General features: G+C 42.9%; 1 long non-coding RNA gene across 1 annotated transcript in view; it reads right to left on the reverse strand.

Moving 5' to 3' along the window:
- Positions 1-4,535: 4,535 nt before the first annotated feature.
- The window catches only part of LOC105354499, a 280,743-nt gene continuing 257,757 nt past the window's right edge, over positions 4,536-27,521 (reverse strand). Inside the window, exon 7 of the long non-coding RNA XR_002873627.1 lies at positions 4,536-4,576. This is a non-coding gene — a long non-coding RNA (uncharacterized LOC105354499). The remainder of the gene's footprint in view (positions 4,577-27,521) is intronic.

Here is a 27,521-nt window from a genome sequence, read left to right on the forward strand (position 1 = left end):
AAACATTTGTAAACCTGGCTGGTGTTGATATTTCTGCGTGCGTTCTGTCATCATATCCGCTAAATATTCAAAGATTAACGTTTATGTTAACGTTTTATCGTCCTTCCCTTTCATTGTTTACCTGCAGAACGGACGTCATCCACACAAACTACTTCCGGGTGACCGTTCTGCTTCAGACGAAATATTCAAAAAATAATTTAAACCTTCATTATCTGTTTGCTGCATTTTTGATTTAATATTTAAATGGGAAATACGGGAATTATCATGGTACATTGTTGTTTGGACGATAAAATCCGTCATCGCTTCATTTAAAATACTTTTCAGTTCAAATGATTGACAAACATCATCATCCAATCAGCGTTGTCCCATAGTACCTGCTTCTTCCGGTTTGGAAATGTTTTTCATTTTTGAAGATTTCGTTTTGTTTTCTGGAAATTCATTCTGTGTTCTGAAATGTTTTTCATTTTTTAATATTTCATTTTTTTTCTGAAATGTTTTTCATTTTTTAATATTTCATTTTGTTTTTCTGAAATGTTTTCATTTTTTTTATTTCATTTTGTTTTCTGGAAATTAATTTTTTTTCTGAAATGTTTTCATTTTGTAATATTTCTTTTTTTTTGTGGAAATTAATTTTGTTTTCTGAAATCTTTTTTTCTTTTTTTTCTTTTTTATGTTTTGGTTTCTGAAATTTTTTTTTGTTTTCTAAAATGTAATATGCTTTTTAAATTGTTGCTGTGATCTTAAAAATGTTTTTGTATCGAGTGATTTGTTGAATGGTTTGCACTTCAGGGCCACCGTACATTTTTCCATCACAGCACAGCTATAAGAAGACAAACTTACACTAAAGTTTGTGACATGAGAGATAAGGTGGCAAACAATACAACTTGCTGGGTTGCAGGTCCAATTCCTGACCAGGTCAGGCCATTGCGTCTAAAGTCTTAGTCACATGCAGACTTTTGGAGACGAGCTGCACCCTAAGGGGAGCACAGGGGTGTCCTGCAGTTCCCTTGAGGTTCGTTCAAGTAACGTCGTGAAAATGGAACGTACCGTTGCCGTGCGTGTATCATACAGCGTCCTTATGGACCACGCATGAATGCAGCAAACCCGTCACTGAGCAGGCTATGACCTTCATGTCATGACTTCATATTCACCACCTTTTGCCCATCTTCCACCCGCAGACAACCCGTATCCACCCATGGGGGCAGCTGGGACTCGGACATGAATCGGGTGTTTTCTGGCTGTTGTAGCCCAGCCCAGATGGTTGGAGAGCCCGCAGAGTCGAGGTTCCTGGAGAGGAAGTGTCCACTGAGACCACATGAAGGAGGACGTGTTGTTTGTTTTTATCGTGTTCAGCTCAATGTCTTTTATTTATTTGGGCCCAAACAGAAGCGGCTCAGAGCGTCGTCATCCATTCATGCACTTTGATCAGCGCACAGGTTTCCATGCAAACGGAGCAGACACTTCCTCTGACCTCAAAGACGGATTCCTCTTCAAACACTTCAGCTAAAATCCTCACTAGTGGCAAAACGACTCGTTGTGCGTTTCCAGCAGAAAGGTGTCAGAAAGCTGGAAACATGTTTTTCCTCCCAGATGCAGTTTAGATGCTAAATAATACATCTACCTGAAAGTTAAAAAGAACTCAAGAAAAATGTTGTTTTCCAAACAACCGATTCAAGTCGAAAGAAAACTAAAGAAATTAAAAAAAACTCTTTAGTTCTGACCAATGTTCAGAGAAGTTTGTCTTTTTCTTGTCTTGTAAGTGTGTTTGTGTTGTCATTGTGTAGAACGTGTGCCGTTGATAATGTGTCTGTCTTGAAATCCCACGCGCTGCATTTCTGAATTTCATGAGTGTCAGAGTTCGGATGAACAAAGCCTCTTAAAAAACGAAACATGCAACGCTAAATTGTCAGTTTTCGATCCTCAGAATCACAAATGAGGAAAAAAGTGTGTGAATGTTGATGCTACGAGCTCTCAGCAACAGGGAGGGACGGGGCGGCGGGGTTGTTCCGCGCTGACCGTCCCGCCCGATAACTTCCTGCCGCTGTGCAGAAACTATGTCCTAGAAACCGACACAGGTTTTTAGAATTTGTCTAAAAACAGCATCATCATAATAAATAGATCAGACGATGATCGGAGCGGGACTCTAAACCTTGTTTGGACTGTTTGAGGTATCCTATAAGGTTAAGAGCGGTTCTTTTTAAATATGACTAATCTTTTCCTATTTATACATCATGTCTTTTCTTGAGCAACGTCACAATCTAATACTTCCTGCTTTGCTATTTCTGATTAAAAAGAGAAAATGACAGAGTTGATCATGTCCCAAGAATAAAACACACCACTTTTTTGGAGCTTAAGAATGAAAGATGAAAAAGTGTTTTCTCCTTTCCAGTTTTCTTTAAGGTTGCAGTTTTATGCTTATTCATTCAAAAAATGAAAACTTTGTAGCTGAATGTGAAATGAGTTGAACTACTGAAGTTAAAATGAGGTTTAAAAAAAAGCAGAAACAATCTTTAATTATAAAAAAACCAACATACGTAACACATAAATGGGAAAATCTAGTCTAATAGTTAAAGTGACATAAACTGTAACGTGTCTAGTTTATAACCCAGCGATGCTACAAAGGCTGAGTTAAACTAGTAGTACTAAATGTGTCCTAAGGTGTAAAACATAAAAAACTATTTTTAAGATTATTTCTCGTTTTGTTAAAGATAAAATGTTAAAGGAGTTGCTAGATGAACTTAAAAAAAGACATTAATTTGCAGGTAATAGGAAGATGCTGTTTGAAAAAAGCTAAATAAAAGAAGACACTTTAAATTATCCAGGCAGAATGTAAAAAAGTGGAGTAAAATGTGAGTTTAAATATGAAATACGCCGTATGAAAACTGTGTGTTAAATGTGGAAAGATCATGTTAAAAATGTCTGTGGAGTCCAGCAGAACCCGGGTTTTATGCAAGAACCTTAAAAAACTAAACATACACGATGAAACGTTCCCACATGTATGAATGCATCAATATGAAAAATGAAAAATCTAAGTCAACACTAACAAATAGGAACTTCTGAATGAACTTAAACGCCGATTTAACGCATACAGCATCTTTTTAATGTACACACTGCAGACAGATTGCACTGATAAGCTCATGAGATTTCAACGTATGCAATTAATCCTGTGTCGCCTCGCTTCCAGACACTGCAATTAAACCAAAAAGTGACAATAACCAAGTAAACAACATTATGGAACCAAGGCGGATTACTGCAGATCTTTAGCGTCGTCCTTAAACTTTTCTCTTTAATTCAAAGCTGCCATCATCTGGCAGCTTTTGGCATTTTCTGTTTTTGTTTGCTTGAATGGACCTACCTCACAGACTGCAGGCAGCATTTGAGGCTGTATTTGTGTGCATTTGATATATGGTTTAAAAGAGCCTGAAAACCCGATAGAAGAGAATTCAATTAGGCGGCAAAGTACTGAAGGCAAATGACTTCCCCTATAGTTTTCAGGTTTTCATCGAGCGACGCAGGAATGTGGTTAACAAAGAAGCAGGGAGAAAGAAAGAAAGAAAAAAGATGAGATAATTTAACAAGCCTCCTCCTAAACCACCCGGAAACCTCCCGAGCTTAATTGGTAGAAGGCAACATTATCCCCGGCAACGCAGCGCCTGTCTGCTGGCCGGGATGCGGCGGGTACCTGCCGGATCCACTCCCTGCACAACACAGCGCCCACTGAGCCATTTAATCCTCTCAGGCCCTCCTCCTCTGGAGCACCGCGTTCAATCCCGTTGTGACCGGGGAAAATCTCCTGTCCTCCATTTATGTCAGGGTACGTGCCTTAAATAAGACCCATCAGGAGGTGCTGGGTGTTGTGCAGAACGCCATGGAGGAATGAAGGAAACAAGGGGGGGGGTGGAGAGGAAGTCAAAGACAGACCATTCTTTGGTCGCTCTCAAATTTGTGGCCACTTTCCATCCGTCCGGCGAGCGGGCCGAATCTGGAAGATGGGCGCTTCCTGTCGAGTCGTCCTACCTTCAGAAGGTTTTGTTTGAAGTCTTTCAGGAGGAAAACGCCAAACTGGATCCGACTTCTCATTTTAAGGTCGTCCTTGAAAAGAGCAGTACATGACGTGCTTCCCAAACGTCATCGTTTTGCAGAGTTCGTTTGGAAGTCTGAGTCGCTCAGGACGAAGAGAAGACTGTTTCGAGTCATTACACTAAATGCCAAAAGAAGATAAATGATCATTTCTTGGTTGTCCACTGGTTTGCAACTGGAGTCAATATAGCATTCAGGAACCGGCTGAGACGTCTTTTCATTAAAAGATGAGCAAAAGAAGAAGAGCTAACAGAGACATCTGGCTGAGGAACCCTGCTTTGTTCTATACGTGGCTGCTTCTGCACAAAGGACTGGCTTTCCTCTGATGCCGGGCAGACGCAAGCACAAACAGTAAAGGTTTGGTTCTCTCCTGTGTTTGCTAGCGTGACAACACATCGGTCCATACCTGTCTGAGAGGCTGAAGGAGCTGCAGGTGATGCTCTGCAACGGCAGCAGGTGGCGTCTAGGAGGAGTGCAGCCAAACAGCAGCCGCCTTCTGCAGGAACAAGAACCATGTTTTATTGATGGTGGCGTGAAAACGCACGACTCTTTGGCACACACAGATCATTCAGAATGAATGAATACTCACTAAAATGCAATTTTTTCCTTGTCCCTCACCCTCCCAGAATGTCCAAAATAAAGTAAAAGGTTAAAATCAAATTTAAAACGTGCGTCTTTTCTTACTGTGGGACCATTTGTCTTAATAAAGAAAATACTTCAAATATTAATAATTATTAATGGAATGTGTGTCCCACAAGATGTATGCCACCCTGTTAGCATAACGTTTATAGCATGGTAGAAGAAGAATAAAACCGATGATTTGCTGGATTTGACGTCATCAAACAGTTTTCCAAAAGAATGATCCAAAGGCATCTGGTCTCTTCTATTTGTCATATTTTTACGACATAGTCAGTCTAGGCTGAATGTTCCCTCCCTACCTGTCTAACCTAGCAGATGGATTTTCCACACATGACCGAATGACTTGACACGTGTCCAGAATGAGTCAGACGTGGTGAAGAGAACCCAGTAGTTTTCCAAAATAAAACTTCCTTCAGAAACAGATAATAAATCCAACAGAAATCATTTTCAAGCGTTTGACAGGTTCTCCTTGCTCTCATTGGGAGGGCTGTGGTCTTCTAACATGCTCACTCATGATTGGACAGATCAGTTGCCATAGAAAAGTGGACTCAGACCAACAATCACTGGGTGACGTGACTCTGACTCGGTCCAGTTCTCAGATACAGTCCATGAAACCACTGCTCCATAGCACATTCCTAAACATGAGCTTATTATCATTATTGGTTATTTAGATAGTTGCTGTATTTTGAAAAGTTAAAATGTATTTGTTTTAAACTTTTCAACTTTAAAGTGAAAAACCCCCCAGCTCTTTTTGTTTATTTCTGTTACCCCAAATAAACATTTGACCTAATAAAACCATTCACACTGGTTTCATTTAAACAACGTTGCAGTCGTTTCATTAAATTCTCTGGAAATTGCGTCAAGTCGAGAGAAGAAAGAAGCAAATTCTCCGGGTTCATGCAATCCTTTCTGGATGTGTCAGGCTGCCATGGAGCCACGAAACGTTTGAAAGGAACGGCTGCCTTCAGGGCTTTCTGGCAGAACAGTTCCTGGCAAAAAGGTTGGAGGTATCAGGAGAGACTGATATTAACACAAAAAACGCCTGCAGTGACCAGCCTGTTGCGTCGGGATGGATGGATGCTTCCTATCCCTGCTTGTTGGAGCGATTAGATGCGACCGCTTTGATTAGCTGCTAATGATCAACTCAGACTACTGAGAAATGACCAATTTCTTCAGATGTCAAATGAATTTGCTAAAGTTTATTTGTGTTTTTTACAACCACTATAAACCTTCTTGGCGTGTAAACTGAGCGATAATGAAGAGATTCCACTTTCATGTTAAAGTCTAAAAGCGGATTTTCTGACAAACGGCTCCTTCAGCCACCATGAGAGCAGTGGGAGGTTCCTCTGATCATCTCTGGTGCAGAAAAGTGACCTGCTGAGCACAATGCTTTCCAGGAAGACTCATCTAAGAAAGGATGTGTATTTGTCTTAAGTGAAGATGAAATGTGTGATGATTAGATGTCTGTTCGGGGAAAAAAAACTGACGTTAGAATAAAACACTTCCTGTTTGACACCATTTAACCGAAGAAATGAAGCTTTTATTGTGTAAGAATGACTAAATCCAGTGTTCCCTCCCTATGCTTCGGTTCACTTTTCGCCGTCTCACCAGTATTTTTTGGTTTTCAAAGCCCGTCGTCCTCTGACTCCACTGTCAATCTCCTCTGTTGCCTGTCAGCTATCCAGGTATCCATGGATCTTTCATCGCGATCAGATCTTTGTTTTTATTCTATAATCATGGACTTATTTTTCTACAGACATTTGAATTTATAACAAGAGAGAGAGAAGTGTGAAAATGTTCATGTCTGTGAGAGAAAAGTGGAGTTTTACAGCCGTAAAGCATCTAGAATTACTGTAAAACAAAAGGAGGAATACTTGGCAGATTCCGTCTATCGTGGGTTGATTTTTAAAACGTAACTTTCTGCAGAGCGACATACCGGGAAATCTGTCTCAATTGATAATTAGATCGCTGCCTCTAGTGGCCATTCTTAGAAAAACATTCTTCTGTTTGATGCAGAAAATAAGATTTTCATGGATTTGGATAGAATTTAAAGACCCACGCCAATAAAAATCGTGTTTTTGTTTCTTCTTTATGACACAGCTACTGCCGTGGGCGGGACAAAGTCTGGCGTTTTCTGCTCCAAGCCAAAATTCTCTATTTACAGACAAATGGATCCATGTAGTTTTCATTTCCCTCGTCTGCGATGCCGTCTGGATCAAAGCTGTGCAGCTGGATAGATCCGGCGTTTCCTAGCTACGCTAATGTTAGCCTAAGCTTACGCTAGGAGACTAGCTAGGCTAACTTTCAGTCCTGTTCTAATGAAGGCCTGGCGCTCTGCAGAAACTATGTCTTAAAAATGACAGAAGCTTTTATGATTTTAGCTGAAAACAGCATGATCATCATTAAAAGACCACTGAAAACGGCGGCTGTGTCCCCGGGGTGCCGGCTTCCTGGGCCCGGCGGTGCTCTCTCCGCGCGGTGGGGGGGTTCACATTACATCTGAGCCGGGGGTGTTCGTGTCCCTGGGGGGTGGGTTCTGGTCCTTGCTCCTGAGTGCTGGGCCCCGCCAAATTTCCAACTGTGGCCGAGCCTGGTCGGGCCATATTTACAACACCCCTTGTGGGCCCTCTTTTTTCCCCGGGGTTCCCCCCTTCTGGGCGGGGGCAGCGGGCCCCTGCCTCGCTCCTCCCTGGACCAACCGTGGGCCGGGCGGATGGCTGCCTGGAGTGCGGAGTGGGTCTCCCTTGGGGGGTCCTGGCTCGTACCTGGGGTTGGGGCGGGGGGATGCCCGGAACTCCTGGGTGGTGGTGGGGTGCTCGTCTGGGGCTGTGGGCGTCCTTCTCCGGTGGGGCCCTGCGTTGGGTTCTACCGGCGCGGCGGGGGGGCTTCTCTCCTGGTTGGGCTGGGGCGGCGCCCTCTTTCCCTCCGTGCCTCCCTGCTCTCTGGCTCTGGGGGCCTTGCGGCGGCCCTGCTGGCCCTGGCCTGGGTGGCGGGCTTGGTCGCCCGGGCGGCAGTTGTTCCCTGCCGGTTCCCGTGTGGCGTTGGGGGGATTCCGGCTGCCGCTGCTGGTGCGGTGGGGGTCTTGGGGTGGGGATGGCTGGGCACTCTCCCTCCTTCTTTTCACGTTCCACCATCCATTTTAGAAGAACATAAACACTCACCTGAGCACAGGTGTTAGCTCAACAGACTGAATGACTGAAATATTTCACACTAGTTGGTTTTAAGGCATAAGTATGCGTGTGAACACTATCTGTTTTGTGTACATGTCGACAGGTGGACATTTTTGCAGCTAGCAGGTGTGTTTATAACATTTGAGTGTGTGTGTGGACAGGCTCCGCCCTTTTTGTATTACATTTGAATCTTACCATAATGATTAACAACCAGTAAACTTGTTGCTTTATGCTGCTTCATGGTCTTATCCCCCTTCCCCCTACCCCCCCTCTCTCTAACGTCCCTCTCTCTTCTTCCCCTCTTTCCTTTTCCGTCCGGTCCAACACCAAAGATTTTCAGACATGTTTGAAATTAATAAAGTTTGGCCTCAATTACAAACGGGGTTTATTCAGACATACCTTTGGTTTGTCTGAAGATTAATAAACCCTCTTGTTAAAGTAAAATATGTCCAACCCAAGAGGCCCTCAGCTCTCATCTGTCTGCCTAGCTGTTGGACAGGACAAGTTAGAAAGAAAAAAAAAAAAAAAAAATGACAGAAGCTTTTATGATTTTAGCTGAAAACAGCATGATCATCATTAAAAGACCACTGAAAACCCGTTTACCATGGAAACAATATAGTTGGAGCAGGACTTACTTTTTAAAGATTGAAATTACAAGTCAGAAAATGTAACTTTAGACTCTGAACGGGGAGAAAACTCAAGTGTTTCCTCCTGAAACCTGCAGGCTTTGAAAGCTGAGAATTTATTCCAACCCGGCGGGTTTTTCAGAAAGTAAAGAAAGTAAAGTTTAACAGCTTTTCTATCGCAGGTTTACGATGCGTAGGGCTTCGTATCAAGGTTGTGTTTGTTGACAGTAGGAAAAAAGCACACTCACGGTTTGAGAAGCCCACAGATTTTCTAAATAAATGATGCGCAGCAAAGAAAAATGTTGAATGTGGAGAAGTTGTTGGAGAGGCTGCTAATGATGGGCTGGAATGTCTGCGCTGAGGTTGGAGCACTTTCACTTTCTTCAAAGATCTCTCCCAGCCAACTGTGCTGCAGGGAAGAAGGTGCTGAGGTGGGAGGTTAGCTCGCACACCGTCTGCTGCGCCGGCGTGGAAAGCCTTATGAAAATTGTAACGGGCCTTGGCACACAAAGCCAACAAAGCCGGCAATCCCAAACTGCGGGGCATTCGCTCATTTGCAGTTGGAGCGTGAAGGTCGAGTCTGAAAGTTCTGTTTGGTCAGAAAGTGGGGAGATGATGGGCTCCCACCTGCTGCTTTATTTTTCCAGGAAATCTGGCCACCGCCGGCAATTTCGGCAACGCGAGCTTTCATAAATTGCGAGTAATGAGGCTCCGGGGGGAAGAAGGGGCGATCTCACGCGAGCGGGGGACATGCAAAGAGACACGCAGAGGTCTGAGGGGTCGAGCCCAAAACATAACAGTGACACAAAAACACTGCTGACAGGGAGAAAATACCAGGACGCAGAGGAAACGCGGCAAAGAAATGGATGTTAGGGTCGTTTTACCACCATTAACATGGCTGCCCTTGTCTGGAATGAGGCTGCGATCTCACACACACACACACACACACACGTCGTTCTACATTTCACCTCTTTCCGCCCTCAGAGGAGCAGAGGTCGACATTTTAACTGCGGCCGCGAGGAGATGGCTTCCTTTCACCTTGACGGGCGTATAATGAACATTTTTCATTTCCAGCTTAGCTTCACTTACAGAGTCAGTCAGCGGTTTTCTCTTTGAACCTTCCCTGCTCTGACATTTCCCTCTGTGGTTTTGCCAGGATGATCTTCACAGTGAATTTGTGCCCCTTTTAAAAGAAATGGGTTACATTTCTGTTGATTTATTTTTATTTTAAGTTTTTCAAAGCGTTCATTTCCATAAAGGTCCCCCCGAATAACAGAAACAGGCCCGGGGTGCAGCGGCAAACAAACAATATGCTAATCACACCTGTTTCAATTAAAGGCCGGGTCTCCGTGAAATCCATATCATTACGAACTTATTGTTTTGCATTTTGACTGGGGAAAGAAAAGACTCCTCTTTGAAGCCACGGGACAAAGAATGTGACTGATGGGCGCAGAAAATTCATTTCAAGTTGGAAAAGAGGAAACGTGAAAACAAAACAAGGGGAGGGGCTGACCCGGCCGCATTAAAGCACGTCATGAATCCCACAGAAAAAGGAAAACGTCTGCACATCCTCAACCGTTGCAGGAGCAGCAGACGCAGACAACAATGTGCTCGAAACGCCAGAGGAGGCCACGAAATGTTTCTGCAACATGGCTTCACATTCCCCGCTGTAATGTGAAGCTCCGAAGCTTCACGAAGCGGTTGACGTTCGTCAGAGGAGTTCAGACACCCCAAAACAGCCTGATGAGGCTCGACCACTCCACGCTAACGGGACTTCACTTTTCTTTTGGTAGTTTGTTGTCTCGTTAAGAGCCAGGATCCAGAAAGAAGGAAATTATTATTAAAATGAGCCCTAATTGTTTTTCTCCAAAGACATTAGAAAAAGTTCATTTAAGACTCAGAAAAAATTTCGGCAATAAATGGGGGAAATTTGTCTCACTTGATAATTAGATCGCTGCCTCTAGTGGCCATTCTGAGAAAACCCTTCTTCTGTCTGATACAGAAAATAAGATTTTCATGGATTTGGATGGAATTTAAAGACACACGCCAATGAAAATCGTGTTTTTGTTTCTTGCACACAGCCGCTTCGTACATTTTGCACATTTTTCACACATGAAACGTCAGTCTTTCGTGATCCATGCGTAATAAACGTCATTCATAAGTGCTTTTTGCATTCGTCAATGTGCTCAGATATCTTTTCCTGGATATGGTTTTGAGCTGTTAAGAACTAATTGAGATATACGCAGTTTACACATATTTTAGGTAGTTTGTTATGTAAATATTAGACAAGTGTGCCTGAGTTTTTTTAAAGATGCAACTTTGTCTTTTTTCTCGACCTTTCCACGTTTGTCAAAGGTTTCACGCATGAACCATCGATGTCTAACTTTTATGTCGCGTATACGAGGCCAATTGACGTATGAACAGCTGATGTATTATAAATAAACAGCACAATAATCACACACAATTCATGTTTTACGTTGATTTACGTGGTCTTTGCGTGGTTTCTGTGTTCATTCGTGAAACATCTGTGAAAACTTGACGTAAAGACCACAACTGTTCCCACTTTTTCCACGTAGATTCATGTCTGACCATTTTTCATCTGTACGTTCGTAGTGGCTGTGTGACATCAAATCAACTACAAATACGTCCAGAAACAATCCAATAATATAAACTATTTGCTTAGAACTAGCAAAAAAAAAACTTTTTATCGGGCTTTTGAACCTTCAACATGAAGACTCAGATTGCTTGTTTCCATATTTTAATTTCTTGTGAGGTAACAGATCATTTTCCTCCTATCTAGCGGCGTTTCCTGGAGATTAACGCTCTTTTCCTATTTTTAGGAAACCTCTTTTCAGACGTGACCACAACACTAATGTAGAATAAACAAAACCACATCATCCAAGTCCGCTGACTGGCTCAGCGTTTGCTGAGGTTCAGATGAGCTCTGCGGGTCGTCTGCCCACTACTGGCAGAGAAAATACCTCCATGTGGGTTTCCTGCCCCTCCTGGGACTCGGTGGTTGCGAGCGTTGCATAAGCGCCGTGGATCTGACGGAACGCTGAGGAGTGAATAATCCCAGCCCACAAACGTCGGAGGCGTCGCGCCGACAATGTCCAGAAATCCTGACACGCGGTGGAAATGGGAAAGGCAAACATGCCCACATTTGGGCGTGCAGGGGGGGCTGGCAGGGCGCTTTCCAGGACAGCTGGTGGGAAGTGGGAGCGCTCCGGCTGCTGGAAGCAGCAGATTCAGGTGGCATCTGTGCCTCCTGTTGCAGAGCAATACTAGAAACACTAAAAGTGAATTACAACATTAATGACAGTGCTCTGCAAGCTGTCGTTCCATATTACGCGTCCATTAATCCTTGCATGGGTACTCAAAGGCATCGTGGAGGGGGGGGGATGGAGCACCCCCACCCCCTCGCCACCCCCCTTCACCACAACGCAAAGAGGAGCAGCAGCTGAGAGGAGGAACACGATCCACCACGCCACCTCATGGCGCAGAGCTGACTAGATCGGTGCCCCCCCCACCTCTGCACTTCATCGTCTAACCAGCCAACCTACCACCTCTGACCCCCCCCGGCTACAATTTCAAACAGCATTTGCTTGATCCTGCCGCCCTCTACAGCTGAGAAAAGAACCAATCTGGCAGAGTTTGTCATGTGTGAGCGGGAATGATGGGTCATGAGAGGAGCGTGTTTTTGTGTGTGTGTGGGGGGGGCTCCGACCCCCAGCCTCACAAACACAGAGGAGCGGCCGGCGCGTGTCTGATGGGCATCACGCCGGCAGCTGTCAGACGTCCCCGCACTTTCAATAACTTCAAATCCCCCGAAAACCCGGAGAATAAAGGCAGAGTCGATCAGTCAGAGCTTCCCTCACTCGCCGCCTTTCTTCTGGGAAATAACAGCCGAAGGAGAAAAACAAAGTCGGGATCCCGTCCTCTTCAGGAGGAACGTTGGAGCCCCCCCAAAGGAACGGCGGGGGGGGGTCTTCTTTCATCACACTGGTTAAGACGCAAAAGATTCATTTGTGATGCTGCGACACAAACAGCGGGCAGGTATAAACCCCGTGTGAGGGGGATCGATGCTAATCAAGAGGGGGATTTTCAAGAAGCCCGCCGCCGCCTGGAGGGGCAAAAACCGGGACAACACGACAACACAATCAAGAAAACAGAAAACAACTTTCAGAAATGCAACCAGACGACCCGGAGCCACAACAACAGAGGAAAAGCACGACAACAACACAGAAAAGCCAGAGTTTGACAGAGCAGCAACACAATTCAGACAACACAACCAAACACACAACTTAAAAAATATAACGCTATAAAAATCTAAAGATAGAACACAAAAAAGATGCAACATAAAGGCACAATGCACAGCAACACAGAGAAGCCAAAGTTAAACAAATAGGAGCAAAGTAGCAACACAATTCAGACAACACAAAACTGAAAGAAAAAAAAACACGAAAGACAAAACACAAAAAATCTTTTTTCTCTTTGATTCACAACATTTAAGTCTGTGTATTGTTTCCTCCTCCATGTCAGATGACAGACTCTGCTTTCATTCGTTATCGTCTTTCCTAAGAAACTTCAGGTTTCTGCAACCAAACTTGCTGCCTGCAAACGTTTTTTCATTTGAGGGGGGGGGGGGGGGGGGGGGGCTACTTCCAGCATCCTCGCCGTGATCCAGCGGAATCTCACCGACTGTGATTTCTTCATTCTGGGGAAAGCGCTGCCAAATGTGTTGCACTTTAGTGTTTCACAATTACCGCTGATTATATCTGCCGCATTAGCATATTAAAAGGAAGCCTACTTGAACGTGCTGATAATGTCTGAGTGTTGGAAATTATTTCCCCACTCATTATCGACAGCAGACACTGAGATCTGGTAAAGGGAATGTCGATAAATACCCGTAAACCTTCTGTTTGTAAATAACAACAATTATGGAGGAATTAGATCAGGCTGTGTGGTGAACAGAGAGATAATTCTAATTAAAAACTCACAGATATCTGCGCTCCAAAGCACAGCCAGTCCTCCTATAGGAAGGAATTGTTGTTTACTTGAGCGTTAAAGCTTTTGTTTACACGCCATCACTAAACGGGAACCACATCCCTCTTTCCTGTCTGGATAGTGCAGAGTTTGAATGTTCACAGTGACATCACAAACGGTTACTGTGACTCAATATCAGAGGCTTTTAGGAGCTCATCTGTCAGAGTGTTGGTGAGCTGCAGCGTTTCAGGGAAACTTTTCTGCTCATTAAATGTTTCTGAAGTAAACATTTCCTGATCTGCTTTATGCTGTAATGATGCCTTTACTGTTTACTGTGGAAACCATGTTTTTATGAATATGTAGTGAAGGAAATTACTTCAGCAAACTTCACACATTTTAATTATTCTCACCTCTTTACATTTATTTTTTGTCAGCTCCTAACTGAAAATTTCTACGGCTACTTTTTTGTTTTTCATAAAGTTTGGCATTTTATGGTTTGCTTCATGTCCTTTTTGGGGCAGAAATATATATATTTTTTTTAGCCTTTTTTTATAATTATTGAGTCGTGCACATCGAAGCCCATCAAGACGACTGCTGTTGTGAAATTGGGCTATAGCTAACTGATACACATTACTATCGGTGCAAAGCTGCTTTTACTTTACATTAACATAAAATGTTGTGCATTGATACAAACGCTAACGTAAAATGTTGTGCATTGATATAAACGCTAACGTAAAATGTTGTGCATTGATATAAACGCTAACGTAAAATGTTATGCATTGATACAAACGCTAACGTAAAATGTTGTGCATTGATACAAACGCTAAAGTAAAGTGTTGTACATTTATATAAACGCTGACGTAAAATGTTGTGCATTGATACAAACTCTAAAGTAAAATGTTGTGCATTTATATAAACGCTAACGTAAAATGTTATGCATTGATACAAACGCTAACGTAAAATGTTGTGCATTGATACAAACGCTAAAGTAAAGTGTTGTGCATTTATATAAACGCTGACGTAAAATGTTGTGCATTTATATAAACGCTGACGTAAAATGTTGTACATTGATATAAACCCTAACGTAAAATGTTATGCATTGATACAAACGCTAACGTCAAATGTTGTGCATTGATACAAACGCTAATGTAAAATGTTGTGCAGTTATACAAATGCTAACGTAAAATGTTGTGAAGTGATACAAATGCTAATGTAAAGTGTTGTACATTGATACAAATGCTAACGTAAAATGTTGTGTAGTGATACAAATGCTAATGTAAAGTGTTGTACATTGATACAAATGCTAACGTAAAATGTTGTACATTGATAAACGCTAACGTAAAATGTTGTGCATTGATAAAAATGCTAATGTAAAGTGTTGTACATTGATAAAAATGCTAACGTAAAATGTTGTGCAGTGATACAAATGCTAACGTAAAATGTTGTACATTGATACAAATGCTAACGTAAAGTGTTGTACATTGATACAAACGCTAACATAAAATGTTGTGCATTGATATAAACGCTAACGTAAAATGTTATGCATTGATACAAACGCTAACGTAAAATGTTGTGCATTGATACAAACGCTAAAGTGTTGTACATTTATATAAACGCTGACGTAAAATGTTGTGCATTGATACAAACTCTAAAGTAAAATGTTGTGCATTTATATAAACGCTAACGTAAAATGTTATGCATTGATACAAACGCTAACGTAAAATGTTGTGCATTGATACAAACGCTAAAGTAAAATGTTGTGAAGTGATACAAATGCTAATGTAAAGTGTTGTACAGTGATACAAACGCTAACGTAAAATGTTGTGCAGTGATACAAACGCTAACGTAAAATGTTGTGAAGTGATACAAATGCTAATGTAAAGTGTTGTACATTGATACAAATGCTAACGTAAAATGTTGTACATTGATAAACGCTAACGTAAAATGTTGTGCATTGATAAAAATGCTAATGTAAAGTGTTGTACATTGATAAAAATGCTAACGTAAAATGTTGTGCAGTGATACAAATGCTAACGTAAAGTGTTGTACATTGATACAAACGCTAACGTAAAATGTTGTGCAGTGATACAAACGCTAACGTAAAATGTTGTGTACTGGTACAAAGCTGCTTTTACTTGATGCTGCCGTACAGTGTTGCATATTGATGCAAAGCCGCTTATTCCACAAAAGAATCCATTAAATCAGGATAAATGCGTAAACGGTCACAGAGTTGCAGTCGTTTCAAAAAGCTGTATTTTTTGCTTCACTGTTAGAGGGTTAAGCGAGAACATCAACAAAAAATACACTTTGAAAATACAGTTTTAAACTTAAATGTACCCATTGTAAACTTGGAAGAGATGCTGTAAATCTGAAAGTAAAATACTTTAAAAGTTCAAGAAATACTGAAAACTTGATTGTTCACCTTTTAGCATGTCAGCCTTCCCTGAGTCACATGGGTGGTTTGGCGGACTTTCCCCCCCCTGCCACAAACCCTGCATTATACCCCGGCTGTGGACCGGCACAGGGGGATATTGTGGCGACGTATTTAGACCAAGGACCCACACTGGATGAAAAGCTCATTGCTTATTCCTGATTGTGGAATCGATCCCTGATTTCCCAGGCGTCAGTGCTCCGCCCAAAAAAGTGTAACCCAAAAAAAATAAAAGGTTTATTTGTAACCGGTGCTGCTTTTGTATTTTCAACTTTTGTTCATTGGTTTCTTTTTGTCTTTTTTTCAGTTTCATATACAATTAGAATTCAGAACATAGGGGCGGAGCTTTGGGGCCATTGGCTACGAGGACACGACTGCCATTGGATGATAAAGATCAGAACCGTGTTCTGAAGTGTGGTTGGCCCCGCCTCTGTCCTCCCTGCTCTGATGTGGCGTACAGCTCTGCTAAATATTCTCCCAAACTTTGCAAAATTGTCTATTTTTAAACTAAAATGTGTTTTTTTTATTTACTATAAGCCGATCCTGATCCAACCTCATCACCGAAACTTGTTTAAGTAAAACGTCTTTTTTTTAGTCCCTTTTTACCGTCTTTAACCAAACAGCCAGGTTCAGCATGTACAGAGGTAAAACCGTTCAGGGTCGCCGGATCAGCGGCAGCTCGCGCAGTCTCATCCGGTGATGACCAACGTCAACCATGGACTAAGAATTGCTGTGAATTTTAAGGCTTTTCTTGCGCCCGGCGGCATGCTAAACGCCGCCATTTCCCCTGACCTTTGAGAAAAACCAAACGCTCCGCCGCGGCCCCGACTCCCCAGGTTTTCGGGGTCACCGAAGAAAACAGTCAACGGTAAAAGCAACAAAATGACTCCTGGCCAAAAGCCTTTTTCCCTGTTAATTATGGGCAGATAAGTGGCCTGAGTCATTTCATTCATTCAGACGAGAGAGCTGAAGCTGCAGGGAGGAAAAAAAACGCTGTTCCACAATTCCACCGTCAGAGGACGGCTGCGTTCAGCTCAACGTCACAGAATAAGGTTGGTGGTTCCATTTCTGTCCAAACTCCATGGTTTCATCTAAACATTTAAACAATTTATTCCATTTAAGTGGATGTGATTGGGAAACGCATCGATTTTTAGGACATTTCTTCAGACAACTTTTTTTTTATATCATAAAAATGGTCAATGTAACGACTGAAAGGTTCCAATCTCTTTACTATTTATGGGAAAACATTTGTTAAACAATCAACAAATGTGCGTTTCTTTTTGGAAAAGTATAAAAATAGCTTTAAATCCATCTGGATAAATAAAAATCACTTTCAGGATGTGATTTATTGAACTTTAAACTTGTTCACTATTCTCTGACATCTTTCATTTACATTTTGAGTCTACAGATATTTTCTAACCCAATCATGCAGCTTCTTTTCTTTTCTTTTAATTTGCATTTATGGTTTTTTTGGCATCTAACCTGAGGCTCAAAAAGCATCAAGGTTATATCTTGGTGTTATAACAGCACAGGTTTTGTGTTGTTTTTACAGCATTTCTGCTACAGTCACATATCCCAAAATGCCGCCTTTCGACATCAGTCATTGGACGCCCCGGCGCTTTTTCGAGGTTGCGCAATAGGCAGAGCCGTGACAAGCAGAATGACCACGCCACCGATTTCATCGGGTGGTGTCATGAAACGTTGACGATTGCGCCGCTGCCTCCCCATAGCGTTAAATTAACTCTTTAACTCCCAGACTTTAGTACTTTTGAACTAACGTAACTCTTCATCCGTTTACGCAGTTCGAGTTTTTCCCAATTGCTGAAGCGCCATTCTCCAAACCAGTCAATCAGCTGCCTTAACACCTACTTCCTCTAAAGCATCACTCTCTGGTTTAAACAACACATTCTCACTTTTATAACAAAAGCCACATTCTGCTACAACACAACAGTCACCATCAACACACAACTGATCAAAGATAAAGACACTTTTTAGCAAACTCAAGACACTGTAGTGACTATAAGGTCAGCTCTGGAACAGAGTGACCCAATTCTTGCAATTCTTTTAAACTATTTTGTGAAAAGTGTTTGAGTTGTGGTGTCTTGTGTTCGCTGTGTCTTTGTTATGACTTCAAAGTGAACTTTTGCCTCTAGAGTCAAGTCTGTTGTATATTTAGCCTCCATTTTGAAAATCCTGTTAGGTGAAAGTGGTTTAATGTTTCAGAGATTGTGTTCTAGCCATTGAAAAAAACTGGAATTCGGAGGTGGGAAGCGGCTTTGCACTGATATACAACTCTTGATTGTAATAAAGTGTTGACTCAATCATGGTGTTGGTGTTCTAAAAGGGTTTGTGGTCTACAAAAGGATAATTATTCCAACTAAAATGTTTCTAAATGGGAATAAACTGGATTATCCAGGAACTTCTCCGCGTTTTTCTGGAGAAATCAGATTGTTTCAGCAAAAAGTTGGTAAATCCTTATTTTTGTGTTGATCTGAATCCTACGGAGCCCCTAAACGGACAATGAAGAAAGAAAAAAAAACAAAAAAAAAACAATTGAAGTAAAAAACAAACTAACAGTTACTGGTGAGCACCAATTAGTAACTGTTGCTTACCAGTTACTAACAGCCATTAATGCAAATACCAAATGGCTTCATTTCTTCCACCGATTTTTGTGGAGTTTACCGGATGATCTTAATTCTTCCTGAACAAAAGTGGTAACCTGAGCCACACTGGTGTTTCCTCTGCACCGAAACAAACCACATGACTTTAAAACTCATTAAATATCACATGCAAAGATGAGATAATTGTGACGGTGAGCAAGCAAAGCTGCTATGTCTTTGCAGACGAGTCTGAAAGCCAAGTGGAACTCAACTTGATCCAAATTCAAGGTAACTAAGGAAAAATGCCTCTGTGGGTAAATGACCACAAAAATGACCACAAATGGCCAGACGCTACTGCAGATGTGGGCACTGAGGGCCGCATTCCTGCATGTTTTCCAGCATACCCTGCTCTGGCATGTTCTAATTGGCTGGACACACCTGAACCAGGTAATCAGCCATGAGTAGGGCAAGACTATCTGGAAATCATGCAGACACACCGGCCCTCGAGGCCTGGAATTGCCCACCCCTGCGCTACTGGTATCTTGTGCGCACCAGTTACTTACAGGTTACCTGCTAGTAACGGGTGCACACCTGTAATTTCTTTCTTTTTTTAACTGCTTATTACTTCAGTTTTTTTCCTTCGGTGTCCCTTTAGGGGCTCCATAGAATTCAAACAAACACCTGTTTAGGAGTAAACGCCGTTGTGGTGCAGAACCTCCTGCCGGATCGTCGCTGCCGCTCTGCCCTCCACCGTTGAGCTAAAAATACCCGTCACAGACGTGAAGGTGAGTGAAAGTCAGGAAATTCATCAAGGTGGCAGTTTTTGCTGGCTGCGCAGTCAAACCGCGTTTTCGGGGGCAGAAACCTCAGCAGCAGGTCAAGAAGCCATTAACACGTGGCGAAGCCGCCGCAGCCTCACAGCTGACGGCGGCGTTGTGGTTTCTGCACCTCGGAGGTGTTTGCGATGCCGTCAGGTGCTGTGAAATAATTTGTTTGACAACGTTAGATTTTACCCGGTTCTTCTTGCCCCCCCCCCCTGCTGATCAATACACAGCTCTGCTGGCCTTTTTCCTCCCGCGTACACATATCTCTCTGTCGGACCGAACTGGAAAACTTGTGCTCTTAATCAGCTTGCCGGCCTTGTCTCCTCACTCCGGGCTGGCGACACGCTTCCCTTCCTCCTTAATTCCCTGGCTCTCAGCAGACAGGCGCACTGATTAACATGCACACCCAGGTAGGAGCTCCCTCCAACACAACCCCGCTGCCCACCAGGTCCACACACCATTATCCCCGCTACTCAATAGCACCCATCTCAGAGCACATCTGTCAAGCTGCTCCTGCATCCACACTCCTTAATTAGCTTTACAAACCCCCCCCCCCCCCCCCCCCCCCCCCCCGTCCACTTCTACTGGGGGGAAAATAAAGGATGAATATGTGTCTGGCTCACAGATGAAACTGAGGGAGGGAGACAAAGACGGTATCTGCTGACTTTATGCAGGAAACAGACAGGAATTTAACCCCCCCCTTTCAGTTTTTGAAATCCCCCCCCCCCCCCCCCCCCCCGGCTGACACTGGTGTCAACAAGTTTGACGACGAAGGTGACGTTTCCCGCTCTGGAGACGAGGCTTATCCATTTTTGGCGGCGGCTCTAAACAAACCCAGAAGAAAAGTGGTGGTGGTGGGGGAGGGGGGGGGGGCAATTAATATGAAATTGTCTGCAGAAGTCAATAAGGTTTTAGTTCCAGTTGAGCGTGTCCGAACGCGCAGAGTAAGGCTAATTATAATCCCACAGAATATTTAGACTATTTATGCTTTGCTCCTGTCGGTGCTACAAGCTTTAATCCTCCGACCCGTGTCGTCTTCACGTGTTGATGACCCCCACCCCCCCACCTTAAAAATAAATACTTTTTTTAAAATCGCCTCGCCGTTTCTGCAACAAACAAGTTTTACGAGGCGACGATGGGAAATCAAGCGTTTCCATGGCGACGGGCCTAAAACAATCTCCTAATCAGCGCGGCGGTGAAGATTGCAGCCTCCAAAGGTGGCTGTGAGAAGAAGAACAATGAGCTATTTTAGTCAAACTGCTATTTTACATCCACAGCAGCTTCATTAGAACTTCCCACTGCGTGCATAACCTTCTGCGGGCCTCCAACCAATCGTCTGCCGTATTAGAAATACTAATCTCCTATGTGTATTTCACCCTCCATCCTTCATTTCATCCAGCAATTATGCCCCCTGCCATCAAAAGCCATCAAAACAGTAATTTCACTTTCTCACAGGCAGGCTTTTCATTTTTCCTTCCGTGAAAGGCCTGAATCATCCCCTTATCTCCATGGCTATTACACAGTGTGCATGAGAGTGAAAACAATGGGTTCGGCGTGATGAGATCATGGCACTTCATTTCTCCGAGGCCACTCCGGTAGACACAAAGACAATCTACCAGCGGCGAGGAGGAAGGGGGACGGAGAGGGACCGCAGGATTTCTCGGTCACTGAGTCCAGGGCTGCCAGGCGGGTCATCCCCGTAATAAGAGAGGAGGAGGAGGAGGAGGAGGAAGAGGGAAGCGGTGCTGAGGGCTCTCGCTGCCTCTGCTGAGGCTTTTTCTGCAAACTAAGGTCAGTGACTGGAACTCAGACTCGCAGCCTTTATTCCTGGTTGTGTCCGGGAACCCTGGGAGATTTGACAAAGGCAGTTTGGTCAGAGAGAGAAGAAGGAGGCTGTGCTCGACTGAAGAGGATGTGGCAGAGTGAAGTGACAGGCCTCCGGAGGAGGAAGCAGGAGCTGCAGGAAGAGACAAGCTTGCTACTGACTAAAACAGCAGGTCTGGGATCCAAAGTGTCTCCACTGTTTCTTCTGACTGCAACTATCTCAATTTCTGGGCTCTCCATGGTGCAGCCTCTCCTCCTTGATCTGCCTGCTCTGTCAGGAAGTGGCTCTCCCAGAGAAATCCGGCTTGAATCCTGGGAAACTCCCGGAGAGCATCAAACGTCTGCGTAAAGAACCGAGTCTGTGGCTGAGCGTTTGTTTGGAGACGCTCGTCTGACCAGCTTTTATGGTGACACAGCAAATGCATCCGTTAGGACGGACCTTCCTCCCGCTTTAACCTCCCATCCTCTCTACGACCCCCCCCACGGACCTGGACAGCCCAAAAACTCGCAGCACGGTGCGAGTCAACGATCGATGTTTTGAAATGTTTTTTTAGGAACTGATCTGTTCTGTGGGAATGGTTTCCATGATAATTGTAAATGGATTCATTACCACACATTTACACCTTTGACAGCTGTGAAACATTTGAAAGTATTAAAATATTTGAAATGTATCGCTAAATTTATGGCTTTAGCCTGTTCTGTGTTTTGGTTTGGATTTGGGAGTTTTTAGGAAAATGGGAAATATTACATAAGAAACTGATTTAGTAAGTTCTGCTGAGTTCAGAGAATGTTTTTGGGGGTTTTATTCTCTCTTTATCCTCTTAACACTGGCCACTAGTTAAACATTTGATTGTTGTGTTGCAGTTTTGCCTTACAGAGGTTTAAATGGACCCCCCCCCCCCCGAATATTTTTCAGAATTGCTGATTCTCCGTACTTCCTTCATGTTCTGTTCTTCCAGGCTGCAGCCCCCAGACTCAGGAATACCTTTGATCTCCCTGCATGGCTGATTCTTTTAAAAGAAACTTTTATTCAGATGAGCTTTCAGTTCACTTTGCAAATACCTGAGTTTGTCTTTAAAGACATACTCCAATAAAAAATGCTGTTTTCCTGTTTTTAACACGTTTTTGTGGCATTTTTCTCATGATGGAGGACATTTATGTATTTCGTTATTCAAATAATGTTGGATCAGGAGCAGAAAAAACACAGCAGTTTGAAAAATCTCAGGTTTGGGAGGCAGCGACTGAAATGGGCGGGGCCAAAGTCTCCCTGCTCCGCCCCATTCTGATCGTCCACTGTCAGACAAACGGATCCATGAACGTTTTTGTTTTCCTGGTCTGAGCTGGAATCTGGATCAGAACTGGACGGATGGATGGCGCCGATATTACACGCCATTTTTTAGCTACGCAAATGTTAGCTTGTGAGGTGCTTTAAGCTAGCAGGAGAGAGTGTAAAAAAAAAAAATTAGCCGAGGCTAACTCCATAGCTAACTATTCCGCTAATGGCTAACTCAGGTGAGTTTCTGACAAACTCCTGGCGCTCTGCAGAAAATATGTCTTTGAATAAACAACACAGGCATTTAGATTTTGGCTAAAAGATCCCTGAATGACTTTACGATAAAAAATATATCTGGAGTGGTACCTTTATGTTTTTGTTTTTAGCTTTTATTACGTCTACTGGACACTGCAGGGCGGACCTGCAGCTTCTTTAGTACAATCTCAGTTTACGACTCGTCAAGTGAGAAAGTAAGACTCACTTATTCTGCATTTTCGACTGTAGCCGTTTGGTTTTTGCAGCTTTCCAGTCGATGATCTAAGACTGACACGTCCAAAGTGTGGTCCGGGGGCCAAATGCGGCCCGCATTCAAATTTCCACCGACCTGCAGGCTCTTACCGTAAAATCAATAACATGTGTCCCACGGCACTTTCTAAGAACTCTATTTAATATTAACTCTATTTATTAATTAGCTTATAAGGCGTTGTAAATCTGCGGCTACCTGACCTGAGCCTACTTTCCTGTTGATTTAAAATGAGACGTTTCCAGTGAGTATTTAATAATCAATAACATTTCAGATTTTGTGTTAAACATTTTTTTGACCAGATTTTTTCTTTATTTTATTTCTGGTCTTGAAGAATAAAAGTTACAGTAGTTTCAGTAAAAATGTACTTAGATGTATTTTGTTTATGTGAGCGATCCCATTGAGAAATAATGTCACTAGTTCATTTGGATTTATCATTTATCTAATTTATCATCATATTAGTTAATTATAATTTATTATTTACTGTTATTATAAAGGTTTAAAGATCGGCTGGGCCCTCACACATTTTCACTTCACCAAATCTTTAGAAAAGGTTTGGACCCCCTGGTCCAGTCGGAGGAGCTCCAGCATTGAATGTTTTCTGTGATGTAGAATGTAAATCCAGTTTACGGCATGTAAATGTCAGAATGTTCCAAACTCGGGGTTTGTGTGGAAGCAGCAGCCTTTGAATATCTCCCTTCTCCGTCAGAATTACTCATACATTAGCGGCGTGTGCCGTGCACGGACTCCCGGCAAAACGGTATTGATGCGGCGTGTACGGTCCTGCTGAGTGCTCTGGGAACTCATTGGCTTTTCCATTAACGTCTGTACAGAATTGAAATCTATAAGACACTCGCTCCAGTTGTTAAACGATCACGTTGCAGATCAGGTTTTTGCTAAGGCGAGCTGCCGGGTCAAGGAGGTGATCATTAAACGTGCCGTGGATGGGACGCGGCGAGCTTCCCGCCGGATCCCGCTGCCTTTCCAGAAGATCCAAAGCCAGCGGTGGCGTTTCTTAAACTTTCCTTATTTACCAGACACAATGTGATTTACTGACGCATCTCCCAGCTCCTGCTTCCATTACCCGGCCTCATTTCTGCGTCTTTAGCTCGCCGTTTGTCCGTCTGTGCCGCACAAACACACAGCAGTCTGCACACCATCTCTCACTCCATCTCTCATCCTCTTTTTCCCATTGGATTGGGGGGGGGGGGGGGGGAGGGTGGAATGATCGTGTTAGGGGGGTTCGCAGAAGACCCACTGTTTATTATTGTCTTCGGCCCACTTAACTCTGACAGTAACAGAATGAGATGGGGAGAGGAGCGGGCGCCATTAATCACGGTGTCGGAGGGCTGGAGCCGAGCGGAGACGCATCCGCATGGCGCGTGCCGGGGAGAGGAACACAAAGTGATTTTCGGGGCCAGCCGGCCTCTCGGCACCGCCATGCAGCCGCCAACTCGGGGTGGGGGGGTTGGGGGTGCAGCTATTCACACTCAATCTTCTTCAAATGCCGCTGCACCTCCAGCCTCCACAGCTACAAACCTCCACCAGGACCTGCGCTCCTTCAACAGCCTGAGAGACGAAGCAGCTGGTTTACCACTGGGGGGGGCGAGGCGATGACATCATTGTTGACGCATCGCTACATCATCGGAAGCACAGCTATTTATTATGTAATTCTGTTATGCTTCTGAAGATGGATATATACTAACACCAGGGCCCCTCTCACCATCCACAGGTGGTTTCTCCTCCAAGCTGGGGTCCTCTACCAGAGGCCTGGGAGCTTGAGGGTCCTGCAGTATCTTAGCTGTTCCTGTTCTTTTCTGGACTGAGAGGTCTTAGGTCTTTCCAGGTATCTGTTGTAGCCACTCCTCCAGCTTGGGGGTTACTGCCCCGAGTGCTCCAATTACCACAGGCACCACTGTCACCTTCACTTTCCAGGCTTTCTCCAGTTCTTCTCTGAGTCCCTGGTATTTCTCCAGTTTCTCATGTTCCTTCTTCCTGATGTTCCCATCGCTTGGCACTGCCACATCCACCACAACAGCAGGGAGGGTGAAGTGTCTTGCCCAGGGACCCAACAACAGTTGACTAGGGGGGAATGGGGTCTGAAACGCCGACCCAGCGATCATTGGCCGACCTGCTAGACCACCTGAACCACATAACCAACTTTATTGTTAAGGCCATGTAACACAGCCCCTACGTACATTTTGCACGTATTGGACAGATGAACATTGGTCAAACGTGAATGTACGTGAAAAAAAAAGAGAAAATTTTGGTTCCTTATGTGAAATGTTCACAGATGTATCATGAACGAATCACCTTAAAACCACAGAAGAAGGAATACACTACGCTACGAAGACGTAAATCAACACAGAAAATATGCATTAACTGCATAATTTATCTTAGAGGAATGACGGATGCAAGAAACACTCATGAATTACGTCACGCATGAATCACAGAAGACCAGACATTTACAAGTGGAGAAGTGCGTGAAATGGACGTAGTGGCTGTGTGGAGTCCAGGAGGCGGAGTCCAAAAACATAAGAAAATTTATTTATTATTTGCATTGATTTGGTTGATTTGATTTGATTTGTTGATTTATTTCAAGCATTGTAGTCAAAGCAACAAAGAATGTACACATATTTATAAAACTCATTACAGAAATGTTGAAATGCATAAATTAAATAGATAGAAAATAAAACAAAAAAGTCACTTAAGTGAAATTTGCTTAATTAAATACAGTGATGTAATCTGGTTCTGATCCGATAGATTATTTTCAAGTTACAAAAAAAAAGTCCATATGGATGATTATCTTTAGAAAACATTCATTCATGATTTCAGTAAACAGTAACGGTAACCAATATGCATGGCCGGCCCTCCCTATACGCGAATTACGCAGCCGCGTAGGGCCCCCGTCACCACCAGGGCCCCGAAGTGGCGAAAAAATAAAATTAAAAAAAGACCCAAATCTGGCAACCTATTTCATAGCTGTGAATGTTGGGCAAAAGAATGTTGCCTGCGCTTTTGTGATCCCCCCGTCAACACACCTGAACCAATCTGGCAACCCAAATAATGACGTTACGCCACTCTCAGCAACGATTGGTCAACATCACTGCATCTGATCCTGGCACAGTGTGCATTTACGAGCGCATTTTGTTTCAATAAAGTTGAGAAAAGAAAAAAAACGAGCACATTTTGTCACACTGATCAAAGCGACAACAAGACAACTTCATGCCACATAGACTTTAACCATCAGGAGCTGAAAAAAGATGAACAACTTCAGCATCAATCACAAGGTAAGTTTGGAGGATGATGGGGCCATATTTTTTACATTATCCAGTATTTCTGTGCATTCGCGATTTAAAATACTAATTGATCCGAAGTTCGGTAAAGTTAGAAAGACAGGTGAAGTTTGCACATAAACGACCCCGTTTCGTAATTTCCAATGGAAAACTCTAAAATAATTCTGATACCCAAGTTTCCTGGATGAGGTCAGACAGGACGTTCCAAAACGGCGAAGAGAAGATTAAATAACGACAACGGTGATGGCTGATAAATGTTTTAACTCACGTTATCGTATTGTTTAATTGTTTTGCTAACACATATTTAGTGCGTTCTGCATTTTCCGGTTTATGTCAGTAAAAAAACTGCTGTTTATTTGTTATAGACAGTCTGGTAGTCTGACTTTTTCAACAATGTGTCTTAAAATCTTGCATTGGCATGGAATATGGAGAATCAAAACTGCCAAATACATAGGAAATAAAGGTTCTAATTTATTAATGACAAAAAAAAATGTACTCATTGTAAAATTATGAACATACAAAATAATAGAATAAGAAGTGTATAAATGCTTATATTTCCATTTATACTCAAATTATTATTCACATTTATTATTTATTAATAGGTACATTTCTTTCTTATTTGTATTTTGCAATTTTACATAATGACGATGTTTTGCACAGTTCCGTGTCAGCCAACATTTTCTTCTGCTCTCAAAAAGTATCAAAAAGTATTGGAGGAGGTGCAGCATCCACATCCCTTCATGTGGCATGTAAAGTAATTTAAAAAACAGTGTCTGCATAACCCTTTTTTTTCCATAAACAGCGGCTGAAGAGTATGGAGCCCCAAACTGTTCATAATTAAATAAATAAATATGATCTTGTGCAAATATATAATCAAACAGTCTATTTCTCATAAATATATAAAAAGATCATGACATTGTGAAAAACCTGCACACAGATTTTAATTGAACCACTAAACTATTAGTAGTATTCTGCTATAGTTATTTTATTAACTTCATCATTAATTATTGTATAATAATTCGTGTTTTTTAGCTGCAGAGGAAACTCCTGTCACCACATCTTTTGTTGAAAGAGAAAACGTTGAGGTTGCTGCTGGTAAGTTCAAATCTACCCAATATGGAACCCAAATCAAACTTATTGTTTCATTATTACTTAAAAGACAGTTATACATTTGTGCACACACGCACAACAGTGAAGGCACTTCTTTCCAACATTCTGCACTAGATATATCTCATATATATTACAACAA

This window comes from Oryzias latipes, chromosome 8 (assembly GCF_002234675.1).
Source record: "Oryzias latipes chromosome 8, ASM223467v1".
In the NCBI taxonomy this organism is placed as follows: Eukaryota; Metazoa; Chordata; class Actinopteri; order Beloniformes; family Adrianichthyidae; genus Oryzias; species Oryzias latipes.